Raw genomic sequence first — 11,580 nt, 5'->3', positions numbered from 1 at the left:
GGGCGTGGTTATTGTCCGATTTTAAATATTATCGGCCATTTAGTATGCTGTACCAAGGCCAACAACTGTGCCAAGTTTAGAAGAAATTGGTGCAGCGGTTACCAAGATATACACATGTAACCATAAGTGGGCGTGGCTACGCCCATTTTCCAAAAATTTATAATATTCTTATTTTTCGTCTAAAAATTATTGTAAATATCAATTTTTAGTGAATTGTCTTCAGTAGTTACTAAATTATTGCAGTTTTCGTATTTCTGGAAATTACCGTTATATGGGAAGTGGGCGTGGTTAAAGTCCGATTTCGCCCATTTTCAATACCAACCTACCTTGGATTAAGGGAAACCTACATACCAAATTTCGTTGAGATATCTCAATTTTTGCTCGAGTTATCGTGTACACGGACAGACGGACAGACGGACAGACGGACAGACGGACAGACGGACGGACAGACAGACATGGCTTAATCGATTTCTTTTTTCATCCTGATCATTTATGTATACATTTGTCTATATCTATCTCGATTCGTTTTGGCTGTTACAAACAACCGTTATGTGAACAAAATTAATATACCCTTGTGCACAAGTGCGCTCGGGTATAAAAAAAGATACAATTTAGATTTTACTTGTTGTTGTAGACTTTTTTTTAATTTATGGCTTACTATTATAAAATCACATAACGCTGTTTGCAAGTGGACTACTCATATATGACCAATTTTTTTAAGTCGGACGGATTTCGTAAAAAAAATTATGTCATGTCTCCGATTCGATTCAGATTTTATTTTGTGGGTTCTATACATGAAATAAGCTAACACGTATTCAAACAATTTTTTTTCGGAGATATGGTCTGTCAAAGTTTGCATTTTTTCGTGATTCTAACTAATCATGTACTTCTTCAAATCGTTATATCTTGGGTTCTGCCCATCGTAGAGGCTTCATCTTAACGTAGTTTTAAAGCTAAAGAAACAGCTAACATTTCCATATATAAAGCATCGTTCACTCAAAATCGGTACGCGTTCCAGCAATTTCTGTACAGCAATTGTTGGAATGTATTAAAAATTTGCAATGCAGATCGTTAGACAATAGATCTACCATTATGAGGTTTAAATTTCATAGTACTGGCTTTTTATTTGACAGTTTTATTCGCGTTGGAAGTTGCTGCTCAAAAAATTATGTTGAACAAATTCGTTGAAAATCTGACATTTTCGAGATCAAAAATCAAATTAAAATTAAATATACCAAAAACTTATAATTATCCTCCAAAAATCAATGAATAGATTCCTTCTGCTTAAACTAACGGGGTGAGCTAATCATTAAAAGACATCATTTCGCACCAGCTTAAGGATAAGGCTCTTTACCTGAATTAGGAAAAAAGACGTGTAGAGTGGTTGTTGGGTTGTATTTATTAAAAACTCACGACTAATAACTACATATACATTTGAAAAAAGAAAAAATCAAAATGGTTTAGCAATCTGCGGCGGGCGCAAGAAATAACTGCTTTGCAGCGGCCAGCCATCGCTGTCCACACTCCAAAGACAGTCTTCTTTTAGTTCAAACTTCATGTGGCTGGTATTATGAACGGCTGGCTTAGCGCCTACCACGAACACAATACTTCACCCAAAAGGTCTGCTCACCGCCGATCGCTAAACGAAATGTACAAATTCATAAGCGTACAGGCTTTTTATATGCTATGCGAAGCACACTGATCAATACCGTTTGTGCTATGGCAATCCTGCTATACAATTGTTATACAATTTAAAACTCACATGCGAAAGAGAGACAGATAGAGGTTGTTACATTTTTACGGCATTGCCATATTCGAATAAAACTTTAACTTTGACTTTGACAGAAAAAGGTATTGCCATACACGGTATTGCCAGATATGTGATTGTGTAAAACGTGAAATTAACAAAACATAAAACATGTATACATAAATAAGTAAAACAATAAAAGCGGCATGTTACAGTCTCCCCCTTTGGCGTGATGAACTCGTCCCGAGCGCACGACAACACTTCTTAATTATTTTTGGGGCGTCCTCGTCTTCGCAATGGCCGAACAGGAGCTGGAGATGGATCTTCGTTGCGATGTTTGTATTTTGTAAGTGATGATACATGGTATGTGCCCAATGGTAACTTCAGATTCTCTTTCGATGCAACTTCGTATGATGATGAACCAACTTTTCGAATGATGACATAAGGTCCGTCTCTTTTCGGAACGAACTTTGACGTAAGGCTCTTTGATGCTTGACTTAGAGTATGCGTAGTTACTAGTACCTCGGTACCGATTTCGAAGTCATCCTGAGGTCGCCTGCGTTGATCAAAGTAGTTCTTGTTTTTGTCTTGTATATGCTGCTCGGTTTCCTTTGCTCGTTTCAAATCATTGTTGAGTTTTTGAAGGTAAGGCGTGATTTGTGGAACAAAGTTTTCGGATTCCACAATGGCCTTAGACGTCATGTTGCACGTCGTCGAGAGTACGTAACTCCCTTCCAAAAGTGAGGTAAGCTGAGGTAAAGCCAGTGCTTTGACATTTTGCGGTGTTCATCGCAAATCTTATTGCTGGCAGACTAAGATCCCACGTATTATGTTCATTGCCAACAAGGATCGCTAATTGGGTTTTGATGTCCTTATTTTTGCGCTCGACAGGATTAGCTTGCGGGTGGTAGACAGGTGTGAATTGTTGCTCGATTCCCATGCAATATGAAACCTTTTGCATTATCGCGGATACAAACTGAACGCCATTATCCGATTTCAGCCGACGAGGAATTCCATAACGAAGAAATACTTCGTCAATCAACGTTTTAGCACACGCTTCAGCGCTTGCTTCCTTTAAAGGGAATATTTCTATCCAACGCGACGCTACATCTTCAGCTACCAATATCCACTGTAAGCCATCTTTTGTTTTTGGTAGAGGACCGAATAAGTCAACCGCTACAACTTCGAACCTTTGGTTGCAACTTGTGGTTTGAAGAAGACCCATAGGCTTCATATTTGTAGCTTTATATCGCTGGCATTCTATACAGGTTTTGACATGTTTTGTTATGTCAGTTCGCATGCCTGGCCAAAAGTAACGGGTAGCGATTCGATGTATACTCCTTTCTGCACCGTAATGTCCTGCAGTGCTTTCATTGTGATATTTCTTTAATAGCCCCTCACGCTCATGTTGGGATACTACCATTTGAGCATCTTCTTTTTCTTCATTGGCATAGCAAAATAGAATTCCGTCGTTTAACAAGTAACCTCTGCTGGACCAAAATGTTAGATTGTCATCTTGTGACTCTATTGACGAAATTATCTTTTTCAGGTATTCATCAACTGTTCATCTCGTATTTCTTTTGGACTCTTACGGGGAAAATCAACTTGAAAAGCACATATGTAGTTCTCATCTACTTGGCATGTTCGAGATTTTTTTACTTACAGTGTAATAACTTTTTTAATAATGGGCGAATTCTATTGAAATTTTCAGCAATTGGTCTTTATTTTATAACGAATAAAAGCTAGTATACAGAAAATATGAATTTAAAAAAAAGCGCCCATTTCACGGCATAAACGTAAGGCAACTCGATTAACTCAGTTTTGAACTTTTTTTTTTGTGGGATTTTAGTAGGCTGGTATCAATATGGTATCCACAATCCTTTGTTTTTAATAACCAGTTTCATACGTCTAGGCATGCTCTCGACTAAATTTTCTATTATTTCGCTGGGTATATTTTCCCATTCTAGCTTTACTCGCCTCCAAAGCTCTTCCATATTAGTCGGAGCTCGCGTATGCTGTCCCAATCGCCTCTTGACCACAGCCCATAAATTTTCAATAGGGTTGAGGTCAGGGCTTTGTGCTGGCCACTGCAGTAGTTGAAAATTTTGCTCAAGCAGCCAGCGGTGTACAATTTTTGCGGTATGTTTCAGATCTCCGTCCTGCTGGAAAACGACTTCTTCTTCCGGGTATGCGCTCATATCTACAAAGTCGGGCAAGTTTGATTGAAGAATATGGAGATAGTTTTCCTTCTTCATTATCCCTTCAATTTTAACTAACGGCCCCAAATGCCACCAAGTAAAACACCCCCAAACCATTAAGCTGCCACCACCATGTTTTACAGTTTGCTTCACATGGTGCTTTTGAAGATGTTCATGAGGTCTACGCCAAAAATATTCTTTTCCATCGCTCTGGAAACGATTAATTTTCGTTTCGTCAGACCAAATTACCCGTTTCCAGTCCTCAACGGTCCAATTCTCGTGACTTTTGCAAAATTTCAGTCGCGCTTTGATGTTCTTATCAGACAGAGCTGGCTTTTGCTGCTTAACTGCTGACACTAATCCTATTCTGTGGAGCGCTCTACGTGCAGTTGGTGCACTAACGTTCTTGTTTATAGCCAGAGCTGCCTGTTTTGGCGTTTTTGACGTTTTATTTTGCATTTTGCGCAACATCAAACGGGCGTCGGAGTCCTTTAGTAGTCTGGGCCGACCTCCAATATTTGGTACCGGAGCGATATTTCTCCGTTTTTGGACAACTATTACCGTTCGTTGGCTCACTTTCAATTTTTGAGCAATAACACGTGACGAGTTCCCATTTTTAGTCAAGTCGACTATATTATCTTCAATACTTATTGCAATTTTTCTCATTTTCTTTTTTACCACTATATCAAACGCGAACTTACTCTCCAAAAATAACGCACTTATTGAAACAAACCTCGAAGAATGTTGTGTAAGTAAAGAAAAAATCATGACATGTATCTAACGGCATATTCCAATCTTCTAAAATCTTACAACAGAAAAGTTCAAAACTGAGTGCATAGAGTTGCCTTACGTTTATGCCGTGAAATTACCGTTTTTTTTTTAAATTCATCTTTTCTGTATACTAGCTTTTATTCGTTACATAATGAAGACCAATTGCTGAGAATTTCGAAAGAATTCGCTCATTATTAAAAAAGTTATTACACTGTAAGTAAAAAAATCTCGAACATGCACTCGGTTTTGATTGCCAGTGTACATATACATTTGAAAAAAAAAAAATCAAAATGGTTTAGCAATCTGCGGCGGGCGCAAGAAATAACTGCTTTGCAGCGGCCAGCCATCGCTGTCCACACTCAAAAGACAGTCTTCTTTTAGTTCAAACTTCATGTGGCTGGTATTATGAACGGCTGGCTTAGCGCCTACCACGAACACAATACTTCACCCAGAAGGTCTGCTCACCGCCGATCGCTAAACGAAATGTGCATTGCCATATTCGAATAAAACTTTAACTTTGACTTTGACAGAAAAAGGTATTGCCATACACGGTATTGCCAGATATGTGATTGTGTAAAACGTGAAATTAACAAAACATAAAACATGTATACATAAATAAGTAAAACAATAAAAGCGGCATGTTACAAACGGCTTATCCGAAGAAGATCGTGCGAGAGAATTGGAAAACGGTTATCCACAGTTCAGCGAATGCAAGCTATGGCAAGACTTAAACCTTATCGAGTTATAATATATAAAATTCTGTTAGATTAAATACATTTTATAACAAAAACCGGACCCGTTTACATTACCCCAATGTTGACACTAAATGTGGTATTTTATAATAATGACTAATAAAACATGTTTAAAACTGGACTTCGGTCAACTACCAAGTTAAAAGTTTTAAGCTAAAAAGAAACAGGGTGATATCCTCTTACAACTAAATCTATAGAAGTTGACACAGTTGTCAAAAGGCTATGAATTGACAAGAGAATCGAGGCAGTCTCATTAAAACTCGATCAGACTCCACAATGGGTCATATGACCCCAGAAATATGCTGGAAGGAGCGCTTGCACAAAGTGTTATTTCATTGTATCCTTTACTTTGGACCTTTTGTAAAGTTTTGGTGGGTTTTTATGAAAACTAATTATTCACAGGTAACTTTAAATCGGTTTGAAGCCAATGATGTGAATAAAGTTCTGGAAGTCATCAATTTACGAATATGACCTATTTAAGTCAAATCGAAAAATACATGGTATTTATTTAAAACAAAATTAGTAGATATGTGCGAGCCGTGGAAAAACATAAACTAAAGATAGTTTAGTAGAGCAAGTCGACTACACAAGTCTCAAAGAAATTGTCTCTTATTTATTTATCCAAGCAAAATATGAAACTCTCGCTAACATATATTAATTATTATTTTCTGAAAACCTATTAAAAAGATATAACCCATTTCATGCGTACCGATTTTGAGTGAACGATGCTTTAATATGGTCACGATTGTCCTAAAACTAACTTAGCTATTAACAGTTGAACTTTTTGAAGTTGATTTGCATAGTGAAGACCAGTAAATTAGGGATTTAGAATTATACCATCGTAATCCTTGCTTAATTCTCTATATACGTGGTTCATTAAATGAGAGTTTTTCAAGAACTATTTTTATAATATTTTTTTTATGACCATATCTCCAAAGAAAAAAGCCAACAAAAAATCCTCGAACACACGTTAGCTTATTTCATGTATAGAACCCATAAAAAAATGTTTGAAGGCAATCGAAATTGTGACACCAAATTTGGTGTCCGATATGAAAAAGAATGTCTCATATACATGGCGTTGAGAATTTTAATGATCAAACTTTGGGAGTGTATTTGTGACTCAAGTATTATACTAGGCTCACATATAAGTAGATTATCCTCAGTTTCGAGCTTAACACCCTAATCTGTAATTAGAACAAGAGATTAGCCATATAAAATTCGTCCCTTGTTAATCTGTAATTATAAAATAATCTCAGATTTAACTGATAACTTTTCGGTGTCCATCCTAGTTTTATCGATTGTTTTTGCGAAAAAGAGGAGAAATGCCAAATGTAAAAGTAAACAAAAAAGGACGCCAGCAAGGAAAAGAGGTTTGTAAAGGTATTTTTAATAAAATGTTAAGTTAAAATATATTTAAAGTGCTTAATATAGCAGAAAAAAGTGCTCACGGCGGCATGGAGAAGAAACATAACTTTTCGTTGAGATGTGGGAATAACTAGCACAACAAATTTGACGGCTAATAATCTGAGATTTGCCTGTGTAAACGGGGTGATTAAAAAACGAGCTTTGATTGAGATAATATTGATATGTGAACATACTTTAACTGGTTACAGAATCTTATCGGTGTGAGCAATTGGATAGGGATGAGAAATTTGTTAGGGCTGAGCAGTTAAAATATCCGTTACAGGTAAAACACATCGCACTAAAGCTATCCACCACCATCATACTTCAATTATTTTGGCATGTACACACTCTAAAAAATGTTTGTTTAAATTTGCGCATATTAAGATAGGTAACCAGTTTCCTCTCCTAGTGTGTGCAAAAATAAACACTGTCTGTTTACTTTCACATACTAAATTTGTCACGTAGAGAAAAACTACACACAAAGTGTTTAAAGTTGAGTAAATATGAGCACTTAGCATTAGCGCACACAAGGGGTGGGTTTTGGGGTTCAAAGCTCATAACCTCAATTACAAACTGTATCTTAAAGCTTAGAACCCAGCTCTCAAGAAAACCATAAGAAATATTTCTTATTATTTCTGTTGCTTGGAAAAAGCAAATTTTCTTGAAGATATAAATAAAAGAGCATTTTTTTCTTGAGAGCTGCAAACTGATTTAAGAAATTTTGATAGAAGAAAATTTCTTTTCCATTTCTTGTGCGTCATTTTGTAAGAATTTTTCGTTTTTCTTGAGAGCTCTTTAATGTTTAACTGCGAATGAAAACATTGTCCTAAAAATATGCAATGCATACTCACTTACTGTTGCTTTTTACACTTTAAGGCCAGTATGCAGCTCTCAAGAAAAGCAAAAACTCCATATAAAATGACGTACAAGAAATGGCTAAGAAATTTTCTTGAGTCAAATTTCCTTCAGGCAGTACGCAGTTCTTAGTGCTCATTTACACACGGCAATTTTTGTTGCCGCAACTCGACGTTTGTAGGAGAGGGCGTGACGAGGAAAGGAGAGGGGCACCGAGTTGCTCATGCTCGGGCAACACGCTTTGTGCTCTCGTTCGTCTGTGTATATGGAGTTAGCGGTTCACAGCTGACAACAACAATTGCATACATAAAAATCGCCGTATGTAAATGAAACGAGCAACACCAAAAGGGAATGTGACAAATCGCGTCGATAAAAGTTTCCGTGTATAAACACAGTCTTAAGAAATTTGCTACGCTTTCTACTACGGTTTTCTAAGGTTTTTGTGAAAAAGAGCACAAGGCAACCCATGCTTGCAACAGAAATATATGCCCGCACACACGAAATAATGGCATTTTTTTCTTGACATTTTCTTGAGAACTGCATACCAGCCTTTACAGCCTAAAAAAGTTTACCGCTGATATGTACTTAACAAGCATTCCAAGATTTAATTTGCTAACTTCGAATTCGTTCCACCAAAATGAGCTACATGATAAAAAACGAGTTCAGTTAAATTTCGGTATTCGAAGTATTAAAAAATGAGAAACCAGAAATCGACGAAAATAAAAATAAAAGTGTACAAATTTCATGGAATCATTTAATTTATTTATATTATATTCTTTTGTAAAATTTTGTATTACTTTTGAACGTTGAGTACATCTTGTGTTTATAGAACTTTTTATTAAACAAGTAATTTTTAAGCAAAAACCAAAACCGACTTCAATTCTCATATACAATTTTAGGAGTACCGTTAATTTTTTCATGATTTAATGATCGGATCGAAATGAAATTACGGGACGACCCTTAAGGTACCATCTTTCCAGTAAAAAAAAAAGAATTATTGGAATCGGTTCAAGCGGTCCAAAGTTATGCGGTGGCATCCATAAAAGAAGAAAAAATACTTCGAAGAATTGATAACCTCCACTTTTTTGAAGCCGGTTGAAAATGTTTGAGTTCTTTGTAAATTTTATGTAAATAAAATGCAATTTATGAAACTTCAGAAAGTTTATTTATTTATTACATACTGTACATAAAACTTGCATAAATGTATTTTAAAGAGCATACTATCTGAAGCAAATATATATAGAAGTAAAAAAGTTTTTGAAGCTGTAGCCTTAACGAAAATGTAGCCATTTCAGAATTTATGTAGCAATGTAGCTTCTAATTTTAAATGTAGCACTTTTGCAACAATTGTAGCCAAACGGCAACGCTGCCCCGGAATCAACAAATCAGTTCTAAACAATGATTTTATTTGTATTTATCTTATATAGCTAAGGGCCGATTTCATAATAAAATTAAAGAATATTTTAAAATTTAAAGGGTTCTTTATTTTGCTGGTCGATTTCATAAAGCCACTTTAAAGATAAATGTGCCCTTTAGTTAAATACCCAAAATGAAAATTTAAATGACAAAGGTCCTTTTTGCCAACTTTATTTCCATTTACTTTTGTTATTATTCAATTGCCATTGTACTATGAAAACACTTCTTGTTCAAAGTACGTTTAAATGACACTTTAACTAAAAGGAAAGTTTTGCAAAAGGAACTTAAAGTGTTTCATTATGAAATCTAAACACCGCACACCCCTCGGGAGCTTGGGGGAAAGCCCCAAATCGGAAAATTATTTAACTAATTACCGAAATTTGAAGATTCCGAACTGTATCGATCAGCTTCGCGTCCAAACGTGTAAAAAAACAACATTTTTTTTTTCTAATTTAAAGTAATTCCCCTCTTTGGAAGTCTTTGCATATGTATGACTTTAGTGCATTAAAAATTTACCAAAAAAAAAACGAAAATTAAAATTGGGTCATAAAGTTGTGTAAAAGTCGCACGGCCATCCTGGTATTGAAAACACTAAACATACATACTTTACGCCGGTCGCTTAAATCAAATCGAACAACACCAAAAACAAGACAAAGTAATTTAAACTAGAACAATTACAACCACAAAAAACCAGAGAAAAACTGCATACATAAGTTTTTTTCAAGTCTACATAAACAGGTTAACTCTCCACTGCAACAACCACAAGAAAGGCCTTTCAACGTGAGCTGTAAATCAGTGGGTAATGGTCTGATTATGGCAACTTAACGTAACTTCCCTGCAGTGAAAACCCAAACCAGTTAGAAAAATACTAGTTCATAAACTAGTATGTGCCTACCAGTTCGACATTTTCGAAGAACTTAAGCGTTCAGCGACCTCTGCCTTCGAATTGCCAAAGCCTAAAATAAAACGCAATTAATTGCTTTTCTTACAAAGGTCGGCTGTGGCGTCACGTGAAGACTACCGGTTCTGGTTCGAGGCCGCTTGGAGGTGGTTAAGATTTTTAAAGTTAGATCAATGTAAATAGGAATAATTATTTCAATTTAAATATAACACTGCAGTGAACACCCAAACCAGTTAGACAAAATACTAGTTCTTAAACTAGTATGTACCTACCAGTTCGACATTTTCGAAGAACTTAAGCGTTCAGCGACATCTGCCTTCGAATTGCCAAAGCCTAAAATAAAACGCAATTAATTGCTTTTCTTACAAATGTCGACTGTGGCGTCACGTGAAGACTACTGGTTCTGGTTCTGGGATCGCAGGTTCGAGGCCGCTTGGAGGTGGTTAAGATTTTTAAAGTTAGATCAATGTAAGTAGGAATAATTATTTCAATTTAAATATAAAGAACCAACTTAAAAATCTAGTTGCATTACAAAAGAAAAAGGAACAAATATATGTGCCATAAAAAAATAGATTAAAAAAATATATATATATTTTTTTAAATTAAATTTAAGAATAACAAAAAAACCCTAAATAAAAAATATAAATAAAAGAACTATTATAAAAAAAAAATAAAATAAAAAAAAGTTCCCTGCGCCAGGGCTTGAACCTACCCTGCAGTGAAAACCCAAACCAGTTAGAAAAAATACTAGTTCATAAACTAGTATGTGCCTACCAGTTCGACATTTTCGAAGAACTTAAGCGTTCTGCGACATCTGCCTTTGAATTGCCAAAGCCTAAAATAAAACGCAATTAATTGCTGCTGATGCATAGCCTGACAATTGACATCTCGTAGGACATCTCAATGTTAAAAATACCAGTCGCTAACATTGAAAGAGGATAGAACGTGAACTAGTTAGGCTGAAACGCAAACTGGTAGAATTCTAGTTCACAACTAGTAGCTTTCCCTGCAGGGTGGTACCTCAGGCATACCACGCGAGTGCTTTGCTCTGTCGGCCATTGCGACTATTGGAGCGCCGCGAGCAAAAAGGCATACTAATGCTTTTCATAGGGGATGAATTGGCAGACTATCTCATCAACTGGTATGATGCTACTAGTATTTCTACCAGTAGATGCTGATGCATAGCCTGACAATTGACAACTCGAAGGACATCACAATGTTAAAAATACCAGTCGCTAACATTGAAAAAGGATAGAACGTGAACTAGTTGGGCTGAAACGCAAACTGGTAGAATTCTAGTTCACAACTTGTAGCTTTCCCTGCAGGGTTACGGCTCTCTCTTAAAAATTCTGTTAAAGCTGAAATTAGTCAAGAACGTAAACCTACCGGTACGTAAACCCGAGTCAGCTGACACGATCTGTCTTACCAAAGCGTCATGTAAATGAAAACTCAACACCGCAGAATTTTTCTGTAGTTGTAGCCCGTAGCGCAGAAATCTGCGGAATTTAGATTTTTCCGTGTCAGCTGATTTCTCCT

Source organism: Rhagoletis zephyria, unplaced genomic scaffold (assembly GCF_001687245.7).
Source record: "Rhagoletis zephyria isolate East Lansing unplaced genomic scaffold, Rhagoletis_zephyria_1.1 Rzeph_scaffold_00150, whole genome shotgun sequence".
NCBI classification, from domain to species: Eukaryota; Metazoa; Arthropoda; class Insecta; order Diptera; family Tephritidae; genus Rhagoletis; species Rhagoletis zephyria.
Note: the sequence above shows the minus strand (reverse complement) of the source record.